This window comes from Pteropus medius, unplaced genomic scaffold (assembly GCF_902729225.1).
Source record: "Pteropus medius unplaced genomic scaffold, Ma_sr-lr_union100, whole genome shotgun sequence".
NCBI classification, from domain to species: domain Eukaryota; kingdom Metazoa; phylum Chordata; class Mammalia; order Chiroptera; family Pteropodidae; genus Pteropus; species Pteropus medius.
The window spans coordinates 49373928-49399420 of NW_024340849.1; the positions used below are offsets into that span (position 1 = coordinate 49373928).

A 25493-nucleotide genomic window follows, 5' to 3' on the forward strand; every position below is an offset into this window, starting at 1 on the left:
TATTTAAGTCTGACAGAGAAAGATAAACACTACATGATTTCACTTATATGTGGAATCTAAGGAATAAAAAGTACAAACTAATCAAAAACAGACTCACAAATATAGTGGATAATTTAGTGACAGACAGAGGGGAAGAGATTTGGGGAGACTGAGAGAATGGGGTGAAGGGTTAAAGAAGTACAAATTAATAGCTGATGGATGATCACAGGGATGGGGAGCATGGCATAGGGAATGCAGTTAGCATGAATACATTGGCTAGGTGGAGAGTCAGGGGAAGGAGGGAGCCATTGGAGGGATGGTTTTACGAACTATGTAGATGTCTAACCAATGTACTAGATACATGAAACTAATTAAAATAAATAATTTTTTAAAAAAAGAATGCAGAGTTAAGATGGCACATTCTTTTTTTGCAGAGGGGGGTTACTTTGTTTTATTTTTTATTGTACTATAATTGACATATAACATTATATTAGTTTCATGTGTACAACATACTAATTCAATATTTGTACATATTGCAAAATGATCACCACAATAAATTTAGTTAACATCTGCCACCACACATAGTTAACAAAATTTTTATCTTGTGATAAGGGCTTTAAGATTTACTCCCAGCGACTTTAAAGAATACAATACAGTATTATTTTTTTATTTTATATTAGTTTCAGATATACAGTACATTGGTTAGACATTTACATAGTTTATGAAATGATCCCCTAATTAGTCTATCACTCATCTGGCTTTACACACAGCCATTACAATACTATTGACTGTATTCCCTATGCTGTACTCTGTGTCCCCATGACTATTTTGTAACTACTAATTTGTACTTCTTCATCCCTTTACCTTTTTCTCCCAGCTCCCCAACACCCCTACTCCCTGGCAGTCACCATTTTGTCCTCTGTATCTGAGTCTGTTTTTGTTTAGTTTGTTCCTTTTATTCCTTAGATTCTGCATATACATGAAGTCATATGGTATTTATCTTTCTCTAATACAGTATTATTAACTATAGTTCTTATATTGTACATTACATACCCAGGACTTATTTATTTTATCACTGGAAGTTTGTACCTTTTGACCATCTTCACCCATTTTTCATGAATCACTCCCTGCTGTGAACTCACTAGATGTTCTCTCTGTGCCTTCTGCTTGCTACTCCTCAGCCTTACCTTGCCCTCTGCCCCTGGAACCTCTTTCCCCACACTCTTAAATGACCAGGTCCTCCCCATATTTCAAAAGCCATCTCAAGTTTTTTTTCTTCTTTGGAACATTTCGTGATCCCCTCTGTTAGAAGTCTCCACTCATTTTTTATGTAGTTCCCTTATAACACCTTTTAATTTTATATTGTAGCTATATATGTAAAGTTTAGCTTAAATCCATTATCATTTTATATTCTATGAGAGTCATATCCATTCTTATTCACCTCTGTATCCTCCATACCACCTGGCAGAATATGGCATAAAATAAATCAGAAATATCATTGACAAGACAGAAATGAGAACATGGAAATTCCACTGTGCATTTTAATTTCAATCCAGAAATGTTGCCTTTGTTCTTTTATTCTTAATTGAAATATATAATTCACATACCATGAAATTCACCCTTTTTTAACTTGTACAACTTAGTGGTTTTGAGTATATTCCTAAGGTTGTGGAATCATCACTATCTAATTCCACAACATTTTCATCATTCCAAAAAAAAGACCTCTACTCATTAGTAGTCATTTTTCACCCCCCTCTCCTCCCTACTCCTGACAACCACTAATCTATTCTCTGTCTTCATGGGATTGTCTATTCTGATCATTTTACATAAATAATCATACAGTATGTGGTCTGTTGTGTCTAGCTTTTTTCACTTAGTGTGATTTTTCATCCATGTGTAACATATATCAGTATTTCATTTCTTTTTATGTCCAAATAATATTCCACTATATGAAGTACGCCACATTTTATTTATCCATTTATTCAGTTGAGGGACATTTAGGTTGTTTCTACATTTTAGCTTTTCTGAATGATGCTGCCATGAATATTCATGTACAAGTTATTGTCTAGATATATGTTTTCATTTCTCTTCAATATATATCAAGGAGTGGAATGCTGGGTCATATGGTATTTTATGTTTAACTTTTTGAGGAACCGTTAAACAGTTTTCCAAAGCAGCTGAATTATTTTATATTTCCATCAGCAATATTTGAAGTTTCCAATTTTTCCACATCCTCACCAACATTTATTATTATCTGTCCTTTTTATTATAGCCATCCTAGTGGACATGAAATGATATTCACTGTGCTTCTGATTTGCATTTCCCTAATGACTAATTGAGCATCTTTTCATGTGCTGATTGGCCATTTGTATATCTTCTTTAGAGAAATGTCGATTCAAATCCTTTGTTCATTTTTTAAATTGGGTTATTTGTCTTTTTATTGTTGAGTTGTAGTAGTTCCTTAAATATTCTGGACACTAGAGCCTTTTGTTCTTAACCACATGCAACTCTGCACCTTATGTCCTGACCCACAGGATATCTGTTTAATAGTGAATAGTGTCAAGTTTTGACTCTACTTTTATAATTTTAATTGTACATGAGCAATATCAAGAGTCTTAATTCCAAGATTTTATATGTGGACCTCACCAACATTTACAAAATATTGGGACTATATGGAATTTTCTAAACAAATTAAGATATCAATATACTTTGAAACACTGGTTTATCAATGCAAATATTTAGTCTCAGAACCCAATGATTAATGATGGATGTCATAATTTAACAGCTAACAGCAATAATATAAGAAGTACAGGGACATTCAGGGAGATGGAAAATAGCAAAATTAGGTCTATAGAGGGAAGGGAAAGAAGGAATAAGAAAAGGAGATGCTGTGTATTTTTGAAATAGGCATTTTTGGAGCTTTGATTAACTGACATGCAAACAGAAAAAAAAGAAGAGAAACAAAACTGCACTGTCTGCTGAGAAGGAAAGGAAGGTGGTGCCTGAGGGGGTGTTGGCACTAAACCATGTTAGAAAAATGCTGAAGATCAGTGCTCTGGTTGGGTTATTCCTCGAATCAGCCACCAGGTGGTGCTGCCACACAGAAAAGCTGCGTTGTCTCGGCACCGCTGGTGATGGGAATGGGGAGCTTCCCGCAATTCACCAACTGTGCGCCAGGGACACTCGGAGTCCATAGTGGTACCTAGAAGTGGCTGCCATCTAAGCCCATATACTGTTAGAGGAAAACTAAGATTTATTAAGCTCCTAGATGTGAATGATGAGTACTGGGATCTTTCTTCTAGTTTCAAAGGGAAGTTTAATTGGTCCATCCATCGGATGAATGCCATGCCAGGTGGCTGCGGGGTAGGACGGGGGAGAGGCGTGGGGGCGTCGGGGGCATGGGGTGGTGCTTGGGGGGGGCAGGGGGGCGGGCGGTGTGGAGTGGAGAGTGGAGGGGAAGCACTGATAAGGCCTGGTAGGGTTATCTTGGACACACTGAAGCATTGACGAGTTGGAGTTAAAGCAGAAACAGAATCCTATCCCCTCCTTAGTGTATTCTCTTTTGTCTTTTCTGGGAATATTGTTCTCTGTGTTAAAGAAAATCTAAACCAAGGACTTGTGTGAACATGTTTCTGTACATTCCCAGACATATCATGCACCATTCTTGAGTCCATTATGTAAAACTGCTCCCATCATCTCTGTCCCTAAAATGGTACAATGCCTCTTAACTGTCACCCAGTGCCAGTTTTGTACTACCTGTAATCAGTTCTCCACCTAACAGGATTATTTTGAAACCAAAACTGCCCTTGTCACTGCCCTACTTCTCACAATGCTGTGATGCCCCACCACCCTTGGAATGAAGAGTAGACTCCTTAACAGAACCCACAGCCAGTCCATGTGAGTCACTGACTCCTTGAGATAACACCCAGCATGTCATCAGCACTCCATAAATAGTTGCAGAGATCAGTGATAAAATCCATACTAGTGAAATCTAACTAGCAAGGAGGTAAGAAGGTGAGGAACTGAAAGAGAATTCAGAGGTGAAGAAGTGGGTCTTATTTCTCGCTCCTTGATGTATTAGGATATTGTACTGTGCCATGTTGTAGGGAGCTTTGCTTGGTGTTGATTTGCAGATGATCATCATTTTCAAGACTTTAGCATTTCCCATCTCACCATGAAGGATTTAAGGTGTGAGAGTGGCCTCATCCTCCAAGACAGCTCTAAATTCAGATGAAGCCGTCTTTCCAGGGGCTCAGTGGTTTCTTGGTGGAGTTGGGGAGTTAGCGAAGGGAAGTAACCTTTTCTTTACACAAAAGGATCAAATCACACAGACTGGGTTAGGTTGAAACCATTATCACTGGGGCTCAAGGGCCTAAAGCACGATGGCGTGACCTATATGCTCCAGGGGCAGCAAGCTCACGTAAATGTAACAGTGACTTGACAATTTCCATCTATAGTAAAAATATGATTAACTAGATTTAAGATACTCAAACTTTTTTTTTTATTCCGTGCTCAGCTTTTAAAGGAAAAAGAGATAGACAAAGAAATGACCAAATTCCTAGCATCAAAGCAACATGGGATCCATAGATGTTCTGTCAGTTTCTTACTCTATTGTATAGCTGAAGTTTGGTGGGTTTTGTTTTGTTTTGTTTTGTTTTTTTAGATATAAGATGTATTTTTTAGTTCTTATGTCCATACATCCAATCAAAGAACATCAGGAGCCAGAAAGATCACATTCCTCATATCTCTCATACTTCACCGGTAATCTTGCAGCAGTAATGCCCAGTTTGGGACTGGTGAGAGGATTGATATCTAGAGGTACTTGAAACATCTGGATCTCAGAACTAGTTAAGGAACTCTGATTAAAACCAGGCCCCATCCAGAGCCCAGTGTCAAGAGCCTTCTTACACACTGACTTATTTCAGGTACAATAATTACTGAGATTGTATTACTTTAAAAGAGCCTCTATCTTTCAACTATATTGAAAGATGCATGGGTGGTACGTGATGTTTGAGGTATGCTTTAAATATTACAGGAGAAAGCAGAGAGATGGAGAATTGCTGAAACAAGATGAGCCATGTGTTGATGACTGCTGAAGCTGTTTGAAGGATGTATAGGGTCCAATATGTTCTACTTTTACATGTTTAAAATTTTCCATAATACAATCTTTAAAAAAAAAAAAAACCTTCTGCATGCAAGCATTTCAATCTCACATGAAAGAAAACAACACTAGAGAATGGAGGGTTATGATCATTTCTTTTTGTTTCCATAAGATTCTATAAAATCAAGAAAAGATAAGTTACTTTAAAAACACTTTATTTGATACAATGCAATGGATATATATGCCTTAGTGTTGAATTGTACACTTGAAACGTACTGGATTTCGTTAACTAATGTCACCATAATAAAAAAGAAAAATTAATGATAAAAAAAGAAAAAAACACTTTATTTGGTTAAACATGAATGTAAAATAATGTTTTAGAAAGATATTTAATAAAGTTTAAAATATTTTCATTATTCTTAATTTTTTTGAAAAGCAATGCTATCCCAGGAAAATTCATATGCAAAAATGAATTCTTTTTCCATTATGTATTATAAATTTTAAAAGCATGATAATAGTGTTTATAAAAAATTTATGTCCATAAATATATTGCTTCAGTTTTTTTATTTTTTATTTTATTTTTTATTATTATTTTTTGTAATGGCGACAATGGTTAACAAAATCTAATAAGTTTCAGCTGTATACTTTAACAATAAAGCATATATATATTTAAACTGTATATCCACTTCCCATAGTTAGATTTCTTTCTGTCACCACATATTTGACCCCTTTTACCCTGTCTACCTCCCCGCTTCCCCCACTAGTCTATAGTCCATGTTCATGAGTCTCTGTTTGTACTGTTCATTTGTTGCTTTTAGGTTTATATCCCACATATAAGTGATATCATGTGATTTTCAACTTTTTCTGTTTGGGTTATTTCGCTTAGCATGATTATCTTGGGGTCCATCCATGTTGTCACGAATGGCAGTATTTCATCTCTTCTTATGTCTGAGTAATATTCCATTGTATATATGTACCACAGCTTCTTTAGTCAATCATCTATCAGAGGACACTTCAGTTGCTTCCATGTCTTGGCCACCGTGAATAATGTAGCTATGAACATCGGTGTGCACATATGTTTTTGGGTATGAGTTTTCAAGTCTTCGGAGCAAATACCCAGTCGAGGGATTGCTGGATCATATGGTAGATCAATTCTTAGATTTTTGAGGAACCTCCATACTTTTTTCTATAGTGGCTGTGCCAATTTGCAGTCCCACCAGCAGTGTATGAGGGTTCCTTTTTCTCTGCATCCTCTCCAGCATTTGTTATTACTTGTTGATTATAGCTATTCTAACAGGTGTGAGATGATATCTCATTGTGGTTTTGATTTGCATTTCCCTAATAGCTAGCGATGTTGAGCATCTTTTCAAAAATTTGTTGGCCATTTGTATGTTCTCTAGGCTCTAGGGAGAAGTATCTATTCAGGTCTTTTGCCAATTTTTTGATTGGATCATTTGTTTATTATTCTTATTGAGTTGTATGAGTTCTTTGTATATTTTAGATATTAGGCCCTTATCGGAAGTGTTGCTTGCAAATATATTTTCCCATTTGGATGGTTGTCTCTTTACCTTGTTGATAATTTCTTTTGCTGAGCAGAAGCTTTTTAGTTTAATGTAGTCCCATTCATTTATTTTTGTTTTTACTTCTCTTGCTTTTGAGGTCAAATTCATAAAATACTCTTTAAGTCCAAAGTCCTTCAGTTTAGTTCTTATGTTTTCTTCTATGCATTTTATTGTTTCAGGTCTTATATTCAGCTCCTTAACCCATTTTGAGTTAATTTTGATGTGCGGTGATAGACAACAGTCTAGTTTCATTCTTTTGCAAGTGGCTTTCCAGTTTTCCCAGCACCATTTATTGAAGAAGCTTTCCTTTCTCCACTGTATGTTTTTTGGCCTTTTTGTCGAAAATTATTTGCCCATATAAATATGGCTTTACTTCTGGACTCGCGATTTTGTTCCACTTGTCCGCGTGTCTGTTTTGCTGCCACTACCATGCTGTTTTGATTACCATCACTTTGTAGTATAATTTGAAGTCGGGCAGAGTGATGCCTCCAGCCTTGTTCTTTTTTCTCAGGTTGGCTTTGGCAATTCAGGGTCTTTTGTGTTTCCATACAAATCTGCTGATTTTTTTATTCTATTTCTTTAAAAAATGCTTATGGGATTTTGATGGGGATTGCATTAAATCTGTGTTATGCTTTAGGTAATATGGTCATTTGAACTATGTTGATTCTTCTAATCCAAGAACACGGAATATCTTTCCATTTCTTTGTATCTTCTTTGATTTCTTTTAATAGGGTCTTGTAATTTTCATTATATAGGTCGTTCACTTGTTTCGTTAAATTTATTCCTATGCATTTTATTCTTTTTGTTGCAACTGCAAAAGGAATTATTTTTTCCAGTTCTTTTTCTGACAGTTCATTATTAGAATATAGGAACGCTATGGATTTTTGAACATTGATTTTGTATCCAGAGACTTTACTGTATTTGCTCATTGTTTCTAGTAGTGTTCTTGAGTCTCTAGGGTTTTCTATATAGAGAATCGTGTCTTCCACAAATAGTGACAGTTTGATGTCTTCGTTTCCTATTTGGATGCCTTTTATATCTTTCTCTTGACTGATTGCACTCTCTAGGACCTCCAATGTTATACTGAATAACAGTGGCAATAGTGGACAGCCTTGCCTTGTTCCTGATCTTAGAAGGAAGGTTTTTAATTTTACACCATTAAGCATAATGTTGGCTGAGGGCTTGTCATATATGGCCTTTATTATGTTAAGTTATTTTCCTTCTATATCAATTTTGTTAAGTGTTTTGATCATAAATAGATGCTATATCTTGTCGAAGGCTTTTTCTGCATCTATTGATATGATCATATGATTCTTATTTTTTAATTTGTTTATGTGGTATATCACATTAATTGATTTTTGTGTATTTAACCATCCCTTTGCCCCTGAGATGAAGTCCACTTGATCATGGTGTTTACTCTTTTTAATATGTTGCTGTATTCGGTTCACTAATATCTTATTTACAATTTTTGCATCTGTCTTCATGAGAGATATTGGTCTGTAGTTTTCTTTTTTGTGTCATCTTTACCAGGTTTTGGTATCAGGGTAATATTGGCCTCATAAAATGAGTTGGAAAGTATTGCCTCCTCTTCAATTTTTTTTGGAAGAGTTTGAGGAGACTAGGTATTAAATCTTCTTTGAACGTTTGGTAAAATTCACTGGTGAAGCCATTTGGTCCTGGACTTTTCCTTTTTGGTAGGTTTTTGATGATTGTTTCAAATTCCATATTGCTGATCAGTCTATTTAGATTTTCCAGATCTTCTTGATTCAGTCTAGGAAGGTTGCATTTTTCTAAGTACTGGTCCATTTCTTCTAGGTTAGTAAATTTGGTGTTATATACTTTTTCATAGTATTCTTTTATGATCCTTTGTATTTCTGCAATGTCTACCATAAGTTCCCCTCTTTCATCCCTGATTTTGTTTATTTGTGTCCTTTCTCCTTTTTCCTTTAGTGAGTCTAGCCACGGGTTTGTCAATTTTATTAATCTTCTCAAAGAACCAGTTCTTTGTTGCATTTATTTTTTCTATCATTTTTTGTTTTCAATTTCATTTATTTCTGCTCTAATTTTGATAATTTCTTTCTTTCTACCGACTTTGGGCCTCATTTGTTCTTCCTTTTCTAGTTTTTTAAGATGAAGTATTAGGTTGTTTATTTGGGCTCGTTCTTGCTTTTGGAGATAGACCTGTAATGATATGAACTTTCCTCTTGTGACCACTTTGTCATGTCCCAAAAGTTTTGATATGTTGTACTATCATTATCATTCGTTCCTATGTATCTCTTGATCTCTCTTATTATTTCTTCTCTGACCCAGTTATTCTTCAGTAGTATGTTGTTTGATCTCCATGTATTTGTGGTTCTTCCTGATTTCTTTTTGCAGTTGATCTCTTGTTTCAAAACATTATGATCAGAGAATATGTTTGGTATGATTTCAAACTTCTTATATTTATTGAGGCTATCTCTGTGTCCCAGTATGTGGTCAATTCTTGAGAATGTTCCATGTGCACTAGAGAAGAATGTATAAGCAGCTGTTTTGGGATGGAAGTCTCTGTAAATGTCAATTATGTTCAGTTGGTCTGATGTGTCATTTAAGGATGTTATTTCCTTATTGATTTTCTGTTTGGATGATCTGTCCATATCCAACAGTGAGGTATTTAGGTCCCCTACTACGATAGCGTTTTGATCTGTTTCTCCCTTTAGTTCTGTTAGTAATGGCTTTACATATTTCAGGACTTGCTAATTGGGAGCATAGATATTAATAAGTGTTATGTCTTCTTGGTGCATGATTCCTTTATCATTATGAAGTGTCTCTCAGTATCTTTCTTTACCTTTTTTATTTTGAAGTCTATTTCATCTGATATTAGTACCACTATTCCTGCTTTTCTCTGAATGCCATTTCTTGAAATATCATTTTCCACTCTTTCACTTTGAGTCTATATTTGTCTTTGGAGCTGAGATGTGTCTCCTGGAGGCAGCATATGGTTGAGTTTTGTTTTTTGATCCAATCTGCCCCTCTGTGCCTTTTTATTGGTGAGTCCAGTCCATTTACATTTAGGGTGATTATTGAAATACAAGGTCTTCTTTTAGCCATTTTATCTTTTGTTTTCTAGTAGTTCGGTGTTTTCATTGCTTTCTTGTCTTTGTATTTCTGTTTTCTTTATTTTGGTTGGCTTTGTGGGTTTTGCCTCTGGTTCTTCTTGTTTTATGTTATATACTTCAGTTCTGACTCTTTGATGTGTGATTACCATTATGAATATGTGTATATATGTGTGTGTGTGTGTGTGTGTGCGTGCGTGTGTGTGTGTGTGTATATACAGTTGCCCATTTCTTCTGCACGTGTCTTATCTCCATTCCCCTTTGAGAATTTGGATCTTTGAATCCTTTCCTTTTCAGTCATTGTTATCTCAATTTGTCCCTATATATGCTGAATGTTCATTACTATTTTGCTATAGCAATTCTCTTCTTATTGTTTAAGCTTATAATGCCCTATTCTCAGTAAGGGTTGCATTCCTCTGCTTCCATTTGCCTGAGTCACTTTACTCCTAATTATGTTTTGTTTTGTTTTGGTTTGGTTTGGTTGGTTTTTTTGTCATTTTGTTTTAGGCGAGCTGACCCCTTTCAGTAGTTCCTGTAGTGCAGGCCTCGTAGTGGAGAATTCCCTCAAATTTGTATGTCTGAAAAGGTTTTTATTTCTCCTTCATAATTAAAGGAGAGCTTAGGTAGATACATTATTCTAGGCTGGTAGTTCCTTTCATTTAATATTTTGAATATTTGAATCCACTCCTTTCTGGCTTGTAAGATCTGTGCTGAGAAGTCCAACAATAATCTAATGGGTTTTCCTTTATAAGTTACTGTTTTCTCCTTCCTGGCTGCCCTGAGAATTCTGTCTTTGTTGTTGATTTTTGATAATTTTAATATAATATGTCTTAGTGAAGACATTTTTGGGTTGAGATAATTTGGTGTTCTGTTGACTTCTTGAATTCCAGGCTCCAGCTCATTCCTTAGATTTGGGAAATTCTTGTCAACTATTTGTCTGAAAATGCTTTCTAGTCCCTACTCCTTTTCCTCACCTTCAATAATGCCCATTATTCTTATGTTTCCTCTCCTGATGGCATCAGCTAGTTCTTGTATTTCTCTTTCATTATTTTTCATTCTTCGGTTTCTCTCTTCTTCCTTCTGATTTATTTCTAGATTTCTGTCTTCAGTATTACTGATTCTTTCCTCCACTTGGTCGACTCTATTTCCCAACCTTGCTATTTCATTTTTCAACTCTTGCAGTGTGTTTTTTTAATCTCCAAAAGATCTATTCAGTTCTTTTTGAGGGTTTTAATCTCCTTGCCAAAGAAATTCTGCTGACCTAGTTGTTTTTTCAATTCCTGAAATGGTTGATATGACTCGTTTAGGAATTCACTGAGTTTTTTCAGAAGTGCTATCTTGAATTCTCTGTCATTTAAGTCACATATTTCTATGTCATTAAGCTTATTTTCTGGAGATGTCTCTCTTTATTTCTGAGATGCTTTGCCACCTTGGTTGTTCATGGTGTTTATAGGACTATTTCTCCGCCTGTGCATTAATGGAAGTGTATTCTGCTGCTTTTCCAGAAAGAAGATTTATTATTTATTAAAGAGAGAACTTTAGCCTGTTGCAAAGAAGGCGCTCTTCTTTGGGTTTCCAGTAGGTGGCATCTAAGCCTCTTGGATTTCTGCTTTATATAAAGCCTTAATAATGCCTTTTTTTTCTTGTAGATGTTTAATCACACTCACTACCCTCAGTCTCAGTCCCCGTCAGTGTTAGTGACAGTTTCTGTAGTCTTAGCTCAGATTCCCCTGGGCTCCACAGTGATCGGTCTCGGAGGATATGAGGGGAGGGGCCCTCCGGGTTGGGGGTTGGGGGTTGCTGTTCAGTCTTGGTTTTGCAACCATGACTGGTAAAAATCAACCATTGTTTCTCTGCCATCCTGCTTCTATGCTTTCTGTCCTGATGACTGAGCCCTGCCTCCGGCCACGTGGAGCTCACAGCACTTACAGGCAGGGCTATTCAGAGAACTCGCTGCTCCTTCTCCCTTCCCCCTCCTCTCACAGGGAGCTCTGCGGCTGTGAGAGGCAGCTTCTTTATTTCTCCCAGTCCGCCGCCAACACCTTGGGTTCTGACCCGTGGTAGCTCTTATGCATAGATCCCACACTCAGATGTGCTGTTGTGCTGTTTGGGTATTTTTTGTTGAGTTTTAGATGTTCAGCTTATTGTTGTTTCAAGGGGAGAGATCTGGGGACGTCTCTCACTCCGCCATGTTTCTCCAGACTCCTGCTTCAGTTTTTTAATACTGTAGGATTATACTTTAGGATATAGTAAACAGAAAAGATGGTGAACCATGAATAAAAGTGAAATTGCTGAGTGTTGGGAGTTTTCTATTCACATTGGTGCTGACAGGCATGACATAGAGATAGACTAGATGCAGCCCTGTACTGCATGGTCATTGTGGAGAACATGAGGATGTTGTGGGCAAGTCTAGAACACCTGATGGCACTAGATTTTTATTCCCAATGGCACACCATCTGTTTCTAAATGGAGGCCACCAGTAGCGTCTTTCTTCCATTCACTCAGTAAACATTGATCTGACAGACATTGTAGGAAATAGCCTTTGGAGGGTTTTATTCTAGTAGAGCGACCAGGCTTCACAAAGAACCTCAGCAATGCAGGAGGGAGGTAAAAGGCCATAGGACTTAGATGAGGTGAACCACTAAAAGACTGGTGTCCCCTTCAGGTAGAAGTCATGAACAGAGTCAAGGGTTTCGAGAGGACTTGCATAGATGTGCAGAGATACCATAGGAAAGCATTCCAGATAAGGGAAGAAGGCCAAATTAAAATGGGCAGAGGGACAAGGCAGGGCCAGCATGAGTGTCAGAAGACACTTAAAATATTAACAAGTGGTATTCATAATAAATTAATAAAAGAGTTGGGTTAAATGGAGATAATTTAATGCTTGTTCATTGTTCTCTTTAAACTAAAAAGAATACAAATTCATTGTAAAATGTTCAGAGAATTCAGGACAGAAAGCAGAAGTGAAAACCATCACTTCCCGAGTCCCAGCGGTTTTTGGTGCCCTCAGGCCCTCTTCCTATTGACGGATAAGAATCCGTAATCATAGATAACCCTGGACTAGGAGGGTAACATCTGTATGGTTCTGCAGCCTAGCTACAACTTAACCTCACATGTCAGGACATCTCCAGATATAGTACATTTTCTTGGAGGGAGTAAATTTTTTTTTAATTAAAGATACTTCTTTGTGGTTTTCTTCCTTTTTAAGGTGGAGGTATTGGTTTTATTTTTAACTAATTTGACAGTTATGTAATAAAGGCAGTCTCATGAATGAGGATTAAATAAAGCACCATGTACCCTTACAATGTCTTTGCACAGCATTTGTTTTAAAAGATTAGCACCAGAATTTTGCAACCCTGATTTGCAGAAGGTGCTTGAAGACAGGCTCGTGTCTGAGAGCAGAGTTAGCCGTGTTGTTAGGAGCAGCTGATGGTGAGATCAGCCTCCTTCAGTGCCTGAAGAGCGTCCTTAACAAGGGTAAAAATTACCCAGTTGTATTAAAAGAGAGACATGACAACTAAAATGCTGTGATAGTGACTGGCTCCAGAAGAAGGATAGGGAAGATCATTATAAGGGACATCATTGGTTCTGTTGGCACACTTTGAATATACTCTGTGGATTGGTCAATAAGAGTGTAGCATTGTTTGTGGTTATATATGAGAACTTCATTCATAAGAAATACACATTGAAAAGGACATGTCTGCAACTTACTCTCAAATGGTTCAAGAAAAATAAAATCATAGATACAGATAGGGAGAGTATATGGTCAAGAAATGTAGCAAAATACTAACAAATGAAATACATGGGTGAAGGGTATGTGGAAAATTTTTATGCTATTATAAATTTTCTGTAAGTTTGAAGTTATTTCAAAATGAAAAATGAAAAACATATGGCCGAATATTTATCTGACGACTATAGAAAATTAGCTTATTTTGTGTATTTTAATCATCTTTGTAGAAGAAAAAATAGCTTGCTTCTTTGCAATAATACCTACAAGTGTTTTATGTTATGTATATTGTCTTCTAGTCGAATTCAAGAATCTCGAGCCATTTTTTATTCTCCTCCTCGCCGACCCAAGTTCTGCAAGTTTTTCAGTATGTTTCCCCCTTTCACTGTTTTTAATATGTATTATCTTTACCACCCTGGCCAGGCCTCGAGTGTTCTGCAGTAGATTTAACTAACCACTTGCCCATCTCCCGTCTTTTCAGTCCATGGGTTAATCTTCCTTCAGAAAGTATGGCCGGTGTCAGATCACAGCCTGCTCAGATCCTGACAGTTTGCCAAATACAGTTGTGCAGGTTTTCTACTGCACAAGGACACCTGACCAAAATGGGTACTGAAGCAATGGGGACTGAAATCCATCTGGCTCTGCTTCCCAAACCATAGCCCCAGTACAGAGACACATTGGCCCAAAGGAAGGACGCTGTTTGAGTCAGGATCTTGGCAAAAAACAAATCGCCCATTCAGACTGAGTTATTTAAGAATGCTTGATGAAAATATTGTTTATAAAGATGTAGGAATGGTTAAGAAAATCTATAAGGGATTGTGCCAGCCACAGCAGAGAGCCATTGCCACCCCAGGCCTAAAAGACAGGAAGCTGGAGCAGTTATTGAAGCCAAGCAAAGGGTCTCTAGCAAGGAGGGGAACTGGAAGACATACCCTGCCCTCTACCCCCACCCTTCCATCCCCTGTGAACTCATGGCAGCCTGGGCTGCAGAGGCCAGCCTCCTGGGCATCAGGGCTGGGTCTGCAGGGCAGGGAGACTAACCTGGTATTCTGCACTTAACACATAAAGGCCTGAATTACATTCAGTATTTAAATATTTGAAACCTCCCTCTGGTCCACCTTTCCAGCTACCTAGCTGTAAACTGCTAAGTCATTGCTCCCCAACCTGAGCACAGCCTGTATCCTACACATACACCTTTCTAATGGTGGTCCCTCTGTTGCCTGTGGCGCCCTGGGCCTCCTGTAGGCTTTCTGCCTCTGACAAGCTTTGGGCTTAAGCATAGCTCTGACCCAGGTGCCTGGCTCTCAGCCTCTGAGGCCTGGCTGCCTGTGACATGTGTTGTCTCATCTGCTGTGGGCAGATTTGTTCCCTGAGGACTGAAGTCTGGTCCCCTCAAGGGGAAGGATGGCATCTTAGAAGGTCCAGCTGCCCGCGGGCCATCCACTGGCCAGGCAGGTGAACGATCCCTGGCCTCCCCATCTAGCCTCAAGTGCTTTCCCCTTGGACCAGTGGGTTGTAGGGAATCAGAGACAACTCCTTCCAGGCCAAAGCAGAAGCCGCTTGGTGTGAATCTCTCAACAACTGCAAGGCTCAGGGAGAATGCTAATAGTCACAGTGCGGGGATGGTCAGACTGCTCTTAACTGCCCACCACCGCCTTGGTTTCTACGCTAGTGGTACGACTAAGGTATAGGAACGGAACATTGAACTGTGGACTGAACGAGAGCTCAGCTGAAATCTACCCCAGGCACCTGATTTTTAACTTGTGGACCTCGTGCAGAGAGAATCCCCGTGGTGCTGTTTTAATTGTTTACCTTTTTATGTGGACATAATTTCAAACTTAGAAAAGTTTCAAGAATAAGAAGAGTATGAAGGACTCCTAGATACTTATCGCCCAGGTTCACATGTTGTTAACCTTGCCCCCATTTGCCTTGTTGTTTGCATTCTCTCTGCACATAGAAGATATAGATACAGATACAGGATTTTTTTTCTTAATCATTTGAGACTTAGTTGTGGAAGTCATGGCCCCTGAAAGACTTCAGTATGTATTTCCTAAGAATAGGGGTATTCTCTTACATAACCAAGGTATAGTTAGCAGCTTTTGTAAGTTTGACATTGGTACAATAAACGTATCTAATTTACCGTCTGTATTCCAGTTTTATCAATCGACCCAATTATTTCTTTTATTTCCCCCAGTACAGAATCCACTCTAGGGTCTGCTCTCTCTTTAGTTTCCCTTAACCTAGAACGTTTCCACTGTCTTTTGTTTCTTTGTTTCTTTGTTTGTCTTTGTAACATTGCCATCTTTGACAAATAGTTTTCTCCTTTCTTTTTTTAATTTTATATATCCTGATTTAAGTTCAGGTTATGCCTCCCTGGCCAAAACATTGCAGAGATGATATGTGTCCTACCCAGGATCTACACCTGGAAGCAGATGATGTCTAGCTCCTGGCCTTTGACGGTATCCATTTTGATTACCCAAATCGTTGTCTTGTTTCTCCATTGTGTGGTTATTATTTTTTACTTTGCAACTTATAAGCGGTTGGTGAGGAGACCATGCAGATATCCTGTTCCTCATGAAAATATTCCCCTAGATGTAGCCTCCACTGCTGAAACACGCCTGACCCAAACTTCACTATGCTGGTCGCAAATGCCGATTCTCCCTTTCTAGGATTCCTTCCACATGCACTAGTTGTCAGGCGGCAGGAGCCCTCCCTTCTCCCATATTTATTTATTCATCTATTTGTTATTGGCATGAACACATAATATTCCCGTATTTTTCAATGGTTTAAAATTCATTACCATACTTAAATATTTTGGCACTCGAATCACACCAGATTTGGCCAAATGAGAGCCTCTTCAGTCTGGCTCTTGTGTTCTTATGACATGCCCCCAACATTTTTTAAGCACTTTCTTACTTAATGGCGTAACAATGTTCCAGGTTTATTTGTAGCTACCCTGCCCCTACCCTTGAATCAGCTGTTTCTCTGAAGAGTCCTGGTTCCCTTTGATGGTGAATAATACTGAAGACCAAGATCTGGGCACTAAGTGTGCTCTCTGCTACTGGAGCATCTTAACTTCTTGCCTTTTCAGCAGACAGAACTAGGAAATACATTTATACACACTCATATACATACACATGCATACAAACATACACACACACAGATGCACATAATCACGAACATATACAAACATACATATTTTAGAAATCATGAGTTTATACCAGTCACTACAATTTTAATCCATCCCACAGGCTTTTTCTTGCCTTCTTCTGTATTTGTATGTTCCTTCTTCCTCTCTGAAAATTCTGGCTCTAATACATCTAAGATGGTTTGGGATTTGTCTGCAACAGAGACTCCCTTTTGAACGTCAGTCTTTAATTTGTCTATAGTTTAAATCCATCAAATGGTTCCTACTTAATGATCAATATAAACAAACCATGTAATGTCAAATGTAGACAAATATTGAGCTCTATGTCCCTTATTCTTTGTCAGCAGCCCTGAAAGTTTTAGCAAGAGCCATTCCAACTTTTCTGAGAAAGGCACAGAGTTCTCACCTGTGATACAACAAGTTTATGTTCTGTTTAATTTCATATACAATTTGACATTCTATTATAAGGAATACTGTTGCTTTAAACTCTGTAACTAAGCCAAATTCTAAAAGAAACCAGTTGCTAAGGCAACTGTGCGAAGAGTTAATTAATTCCTCAGTCATTACACGCAGATTAATCTGCCTAACTGAGTTAGAAAAGAGGTGAGCTGGTTTGGTTTTTCCTTTTGCAATTAGTAGAAGAGAGAATTGTGCGATTTTTTCAATCTGTAAGAGCCACAGAGTTCCTTTTGGAAAGAGATCAGCCATGGTCCACCCATTTTAGGCCCCTGTGTGACTTTCAGACCAACAGTCTTATCTGCAAAATATAGATAATAATGTGCATCTTGTAGCTCCAGATGAGATGCTAGAAATAAAGCACTTTTTGTTGTCTTAAAATTAAGATAAAGGTGGACTTACAAAGGTTAGCACAAATTTCTCTAGGAAAGTAAATGTTATTTTTTCTTCACTTCTTTAACTGACCACACACACACCCCTCTATGCATTCCCACTGTAATCTCTATAGAACTCAGAGAACTTGATTGCATTTACTTCATTACTTGTCTCTCCCTCTCTACTAGACTATTAAACTGCTTGAGACTGGAGACAATATCTAATTTATTCTTGTAATCTCAAGGTTCTGTGGCACTCAAAAAAAATGCTTTATGGTGAGTGAATGAATGAATGAATGATTGAATGAATGAATGAAAATGCTCTAATTTGAAAACATCCTTAGAGCTTCCATCTGTCCTTCAGGCTCTACATTTCCACCTGCTGGTAGAAAATACAATTGCAGTAAATGTTTCTAAACAAGGAATTGAAGTCACTTAACTGTACTTAGAGTCAAAACAAATATCCTAAAACGATGAGAGAAAGATTTCTCTCTTCAACCATTGTCATGATGAAGATTCTACATGTAAATTTTTCTTGTTTTTACTGTGCTAAACTATGCTTTAAAAAATTACCATTTTAACCATTTTTAAGTGTACAGTTCTGTGGCCTTAAGTACATTCACATTGTTGTGCAACCATTGCCTCCATCCATCCACAGAACTCCTTCCTCTCCCAAACTGAATTCCCATGAAACACTAACTCCTCATTCCTTCCTACCCACCATTCCTGGCAACCACCATTCTGCTTTCTGTCCATATGAATTTAAGTACTCTAGTTGTTCACATAAGTGGAAGCATGCAGTATTTGTACTTTTGTGTCTAGCTTATTTCACTTCCAGATTCATCCATGTTGTAGCATGTATCGGAATTTTCTTCTTTTTTAAAGCAGAATAATATTCCATTGCATGTATAGACCACACTTTGTTTATCAATTCATCCATTAGTTGTGCATTTTTTGTCAGCTTCTAACATGTCTCGTCACTTTCATGTTCCCAGGTAGCAGCTAGTACTTTGCTCAGCTGAGTGTGAGTAGATATTAAACAAATCTTTGTTGCCCATACTACAGTTCGTTGTTCATGTGTCTGCCTAGGAGGAAAAATCAGGAGCTCCTCAAAGAGAGATAAGGTAGAGGAATAAAATGGGTATGTATTTATTAAATTAACGTAGAATGAAAATAATAATTACTACATCTTTTGAGAGCTTGCTACTTGCCATGCACTATGAGAGATGAATTGATTCATAATAATTCTCAGCACAATCCTATGAGAGTGCCATTATCCTCACCCATTTACAAAGAAAGAAACTGAGAATAATATAGTAGAAGAGGGGTTTTAGCTCAGCCATTCTTGCTCAACAACCCATGTTGTTAACCACTAAGCCACATATTTCATGAGATAGCTTAAACCTTGAAAAAATTGCCATACCTACCAGGAATATGTATTCCCCTGTGGCTCATCTGGTTCACTCTGCCTCTGAAACAGTTTTCACTGTTGGTTCATCTCCCTTCTGTGCAATACCAATTCCCTTTCCTTTGCTTTTACCTTGCAGTTCTTCCTCACCTGAACTGTGTTCCTTCTCTTTATCTAATCTAACCCCACATTCTTTAAGACATGCCTTAGGTCTCTCCTCCTTGATGAAGCTTTTCCCAAGTCTATGGACCCTCACATTCCCCATAGAGGCCCTACCATACCTTCAGCCCTTGGTTCATATATATCGTCACACATCGTCCTCTGAACGATTGGAGTGTACTAGTCTTATTTTCACAACTGCTCAAGAACATAAGAAATTAGCCTTAGAGTTTTCTTATCTGTTTTGTTGTTTATAGATGATGACCTATGGGTAGAAATAAACATGTGTTCAGCAATATGAATCTACACTGGGTAAATATGAAACTGGATTCTCTTAACTATCTTTCCTTCAGCATATTGCTACATGATTTGCTTAAAATACGAAAATAGTAGTGAGGCAGGCAGACATCATTGGATTCCAACATTGAATCAGTGTGTTAAGAGCTAGAATTCCTGTCATGTGTCTGGCCGCTCTACCATCCTACAAGGGCACATCAGTGATATCAAGAGAACATTGCTAAGCATTTAAAACACATACCACATTGTTTGTCTTTCTTTTTGCTCCAAATCAAGGGGACTTTGTGGAGTTTGATTCACTTTATAAGCAAATGTTAGCGAATGTAGTTATTTGAAGACTAGAAAACTCATAGTATCTTGAACTAAGTGCTGAAACTATTTTTTTTAGCATAAAATTTTCCTTAAGATTTAAGCTGTATTCATGTATGGTAGGTTTGTGCAGTTTTTACATTTTACTTCATCTGATGTTTGTTAATTAATAAAGAAATAAATATCTTTAAAACTAGTTAGACTATTTTTCAACTTTACATCAGTATTGAAACATACCAATTAAACAACATGTGTTTGGCTCTCTGCTGTAGTCCAATATTCTGTTAGGCTATTTAATCTTAAGGAACAGAATTAAACAAGTAGGAATGATAATCTTCACTGTTCAAATCCTAATTTTCACTCCTCCTCTGGTCCTTGAGCCCATTATTTGATTTCTGGTTTGTAAAATGTGTTTTAAATGTAATTTTGATGTGTGTGGTTTCTCTTGCAATACATTAACAGTCCACAGGCTGCCTTTCTGACCATTTCCACCTCATAACCTGACCCAGCTTGGTGGCTTTCACAGATTTTTTGAGCTGCAAAACATTGATAGCTTCATTCTGTTTGCAGATTTCCTGTTCTGTTTTATTGGGGGGGGGGGTTGTTATATCATATTCAGTAGCCTCCCAGATCGTGTTTTCATGCTGTAATTAAACATTCACCTATGACACTGAGTTGTGTATTCCAATAAGGAAATTTCAGACTTGGGTTTTTGGACATGAGGTAGAATCAGACAGTTAACATACTTTCTTCTGATTCGCTACTGTTTTGGTTTTTAAAGCTGTCAGTTGAACAAGGCTGCATTACTACCCTGTACAGACGACACCTCCAAAAGCTACTTAATATCACTTTGGCTGTAGGAGTAAGAAGGGAAAACGAGGAAACAAATCATTTCAATAAATTCTAAAGTATTTGACTGCAGAGTATTATGTGCAAAAAGGGAAATGTTTCCCTGCTCTTCTATTTTAAAAAAGTAAAAAAATTACTGCAGTACTTCTAAAGTGTCTTGTGATTAGGTCATGGAGTGAGTTCCACTGCTAAGAATGGAAGATAATCTACACAGGTTATTTCCACCAAGACACTAAGAAATAAAAAATGTAAAACAACAATTGTCTAAAATGGCACGAACTAGAATGATGTCTGTGTGTGCACTGGTCACTCACCCACCACTATGCTGGCACCACCAAGTTTGCTTGCAAAACTGGCTGCGGCTTTTGGTTTCTTAGATCACTGTCATTTCATTGAATTAGTGACTCTTCGCCTTACCTAAATTATTTTGTTCCTCTTCTTTTAAGATTTTTGATATACCTGTTTTTAGTGCAGTTTTAACTTCTAAAGTATAAAATGCTACTGAAAGACCAGTTTTTAATTTTTTTAATATTGACTTTTTAATTAAATTCAACATATCCACTATCTTGTGCTGTATAGCCTCTACTCACTTTTCGGACTAGCTCAGCATCTCCTGAACCTAGACCTGCCATGAACTAAAACAGTTTTCTTGCATATTTTCATCCAGTTGTTAAACTTCTCTGGAGAGAAACAGATTTCTCATATAAATTCTCATTTATATGAGAAACAAATTTTGTTCCTACTGCCATCATGGACTTGAGTTCAGCTAACCAAAGGACAGGTGCAATTTTTTATCAGAATTTGCAAACTTCAATCAGAGAGACTGAAACAAACAAACAACAAAAAAAAAACATTTAAAAATTATTGCAGTATTCAAAATTCACAAAAAATATAAAAGAAATGTAATTAAACTTTCAAATGAAATAGGACTTCTGAAACATCCTATCTGTCTTAAACATCAACAAGAGTGAGGAAAACATCACTTTGTTTTACCTTTGTCCTTTTACTCCAAACTTTGTGCCTTCCCAATTCTTGATGTGACCAGAGCCTGTCCTCGCCTACTTTGCAGGCCCCAGCATTTTTCTGACCCAGCTGTCCCTGTCTCTGCTGGCACCGGCTGCGGGGCAGGCCTTCATATCTGCAGGTGTGTGTGCGCTGCTTGGCAAGGCTGCTGCTGCTGCTGCTGCTGCTGCTGCTGCTGCTGCTGCTCTGCCGTTGCCTGGCAACAGATACTTTCAGTTCCAAGCTGAGCTCCATGCTTCTCCAACAGTTCTGCTCCCGCTGCTCCAGGTGAGCCAGCTGGGATTTTTAATTCTGATCCCTTGGTTTGAAACACAAATGCAGATCAGTTTCCCAGATCAGTCTAGAAAAAGGCCAGGTGATTGGGTTTTGTTTTTTTAAGGTTTCTTTAGCTCCTACCTGATAAAGGTCGGACTCAGTAAAGATTGACTTTGCATTTTTCTTAAGAAGTTGAATCACTGTGTAGACATTACTTTTCTATTTTAGAGTGTTTAGCAGTGTATTGTAGAATACACTGTAGGTTGTACAGTGCATCTGTCTTATTAGATCTGTTAATCTAATCCTTCATATAAAATTCAACATATAAAAAATTCCTAAATTTGAATAAGTAGAAGCTTTTTGCTATATTTTTAGGGTGAACGAGTATCAGGCTGCCTTAAAAGTGTGGCTTCTGGATTCTAACCTAATCACCCTTTATAAGTTTTTACAAGATTTTTTTTTTGTCCCCTTCTCTTCCCACTAACGATTTAAAGAAATCTTAGCATTAAAAAAATTAACAAATTATCATAAAAATCCACTACAGTGTGTTATTTTTATATACCTTTCCTCACCTTCTGACTGTCCCATTAGCCACACTACAGGCAGGGTTGATATTGCCATTTGTGAATATTTGCATTAACACAAGCTGTGAGGCCTGACAACAGTGCTAAAATAATCTCCTTCCACAAAACTAGAACTTTCAATCTGGCTCAGAATATAGTATTGCACTGTATGTTTGTTTCTGCCTATGTCAAAAAGAGTGATTTACTGCTTTTATTTTTTAAAGAGTATTCTTATTTTCAGTGTAGTACTAAACTGGACAAGTATTTACGAATTTAAAATTTGATCATGAAATTCCTTTAATGAGAACTCACACTTCAAGCAGGAGTTATCTTTGGCATTCATGAATTTATTCATCTATTCAATGAAAATTCTCAGGACATCTCCCCTGGGTCAGGCACTGAACTAGGCACAGGTGCAGCAAGTGCAAAGGACAGACTCATCCTGGCCCTCGTGAAGTCCACAGTATACTGGAGTTTTGAAAGAGCAGTAAACAAACAGTAGCAATGCAAGGTGCTGGTGAGATGATGGAACACAGAGAAGAGCACCTAACTCTGGCTGTGGAGGCAGTGGCGAGGCTGGAGGGATAACTAGGAGTTGGCCAAGCAAAGAAGGAGCCAAGGTTTTCCAGTGAGAGGAGCAGCATGTGTAGCCAAGGGGTGAACTAAGGTGTTCAAGAGTGCAACTAGTCAGAAGGATGATGAGAGAGCGCTGGGAGGGGAGGAAAGTGAGAGCTGAGGCCCCAGAGTTTATTTATACTGAACCAGTCTTGAAGGACTATGGCTATGGGCTTGTAGATGGTAAGGACAGTGACATGGCAGATTGTATTGTCACTGTGGCAACATCGTGTAGGGTGCACCTGAGTAAGTGAGCAGAAGGCCACTGCAAAAATCCAGATTAGATTAGTGATCTAAGACCATGGCAGTGGCAGATAGGGTAGAAAGGACAGGATAGATATTTAGGACGCAGATCCATTGGATACAGCAACTATTTGGGATGGCAAGAAGGAAAGGGAATCGAGAATGGCTCCCATGTTCTGATTGGACATTTGGGGCTCACAATACGTGAGAACACATGCCTGCTCTTATTCCCAGAGAGGTGGAGGTTGGGGGTGTGGGGTGAGCATGAGGGGTGAGCTCAGGCCTTCAGAGGGAAAATTGGAGATCCCTGGAATGCATGGAGGTGGAGGTGGGCTGGGGGGACAAAGTGGACAGGAGGGCGATCTGGGCTGGAGATTTGATGTGGACATAGTCAAAGCTGTGTATACAGAGTATTCAGGATACAATCAGCCCCATTGGGAGAAAAGGCAGTGCTGGTCTAAGGACCTTCTGCTGCGTGGAGGAGCAGAGATCCACCAGCCAGATGGCAGGCAGGAAATCAAAACAGTCTGCATGGTGAAAGCCAAAGGACAAGAACTTCTCAAGGAGGGTCAGAGCCATCTCCACAGAGAGGTCAAAGAAGGTAAAGACCAAAGTTCATGGGTGACGTTTAGCCCCTAAGAGGCCATTGATGAACCCAGTGAGAATATTTTCAGTGTAGGGAAGTGAGTTGCCAGGGGTTGAGGTGTGAACAGAAAGTAAGGATGGACAAGGGAAGTCATATCCCTTTATGTCTCTTGGCTGTGGTGAACAGGAGAAAAGTCGGTGGAACTAACAAGGGACCTGAGATTGAAGGACATGCTGTTGCTTTTCAAAAGGACAGAGATGAATGTATTTGTACACTTAAAGGAATGAAGCCAATAGAAAAGGGGAGGTTGAAGAAAGAGGGGAGTCAGAGGAGGCATGTTAACAGGGCAAAGACCTCCAGGATATTAGGCACAGAGGCAGCACAGTGAGGATCCCAGCCAGGTGGGTTTGCTCTCTGTGCAGGAGGCCAGGCCATCCAGAAAGTGAGGAGAAAGTTGTGGGTTTGGAGAAAAGTGGGGCATTTGAAGAGAGCTAAGCTAAGGCATGTAAAAGAATAGATGTGCATGCAACATGCAGGCCCTCAGATCCTGGAGACCATGAACTTGTAACCACAACGCTCACGGAAGTGACGTTCACAGCGCAGTGCTGGCTGCTCAGACTGCTGCCCAGTCACCTATTTTGCCCTCCTTCCCCCAAGTACAGCAACGCCAAGACAAAATGGCTGGTTGCCCCTGCGGTCTAGCAATAGCAGGAATGGAGGGACTATCTCATAGTCAGTCACAATACGTGAGAACACATGCCTGTCTCCTGCCTTAGTTGTTCCTTGGCTACAATGCCAAGTTCTAGGCCATAATGTCTTCTAGAAAAGGAGTACAGCTGTTCAGAAAACTGCAAAGGAGAAACGGGGGCTGGAGGTAAAGACAAGAGGCTAAGGGAGGCGGCGGCGTGGGTGCGCTGGAATAGTCTAGAAAATGAAGGGAACAAAGGCGGTGTGACTGGTGAGCCTCTTACGGATCCTCCTCCCTGATAGAATATGCATAATCCTGCGCGAGGCCTCGCCTGCCTGGGAGCAGGGAGGCGTCGGAAGGATCAGCGGGGAACGGTTGCCCAGACCCACTCTCCTGGGCTTGGGATTCTAGACAGCCACACGGCCGCGCTCCGGACCCCCACGCGTGTGAGCTTCCCGCGGGCTGGGCTCTTAGAGGTCAGCTCCCGACCCCTCCAGCACCGTTAGCGTTAGCTCCCCTCTGACACCTGGGGACCATCGTGCAGGCCGCCCCCGAGCAGGCCAGCCCCCCTTCCCTCCCGCGCGTAGGCACGGAGGGAGCTCAGACCCAGGAAGAGGTGCAGGTCCGACGGCAGAGGCTGAGCGGGACGCAAGCCGGTCCGCAGGTGCCCGCAGTCGCCCTGCGGGGACTCGGCGGCACGCTCTGTCCCTCTGCGCCGTCTTCGGCCACCACCCAGCAGGGTCCCGGCACCTGGCTGCGCGCGTCGCCCCCTGAGCTGTTCCCCGCGGCGCAGCCGGGGGCGGGGCAGAGAGGGACAGCACCGCGCGGGGACGTAGGGCGAGCGGAGGGCGTTGCGCAACCCGGCTGGCTCCAGCAGAGCGCGGCGCTCTCGACCCCAGTCTCCGTTCATTGTGTGCCATTCATCCAGCAGATAATTCTAAACAATTATCTTTACAAAGCGTTTGACTCCGCGCGTCTTCTTGCATCCTTGTTAGTTAGGTGTTTGCTGTGGGCAGGTGGCGGGAGAAAACCGCCTGTTCTGCTCGGAAAACACCAAGA

The 25493-nt window shown here is 39.3% G+C and overlaps 1 protein-coding gene across 3 annotated transcripts in view; it reads left to right on the forward strand.

Annotated features, from left to right (window-relative positions):
• GNAL (G protein subunit alpha L) overlaps positions 1-25493 on the forward strand; it is a 154699-nt gene that overhangs the window by 21050 nt on the left and 108156 nt on the right. The window lies entirely within an intron of this gene.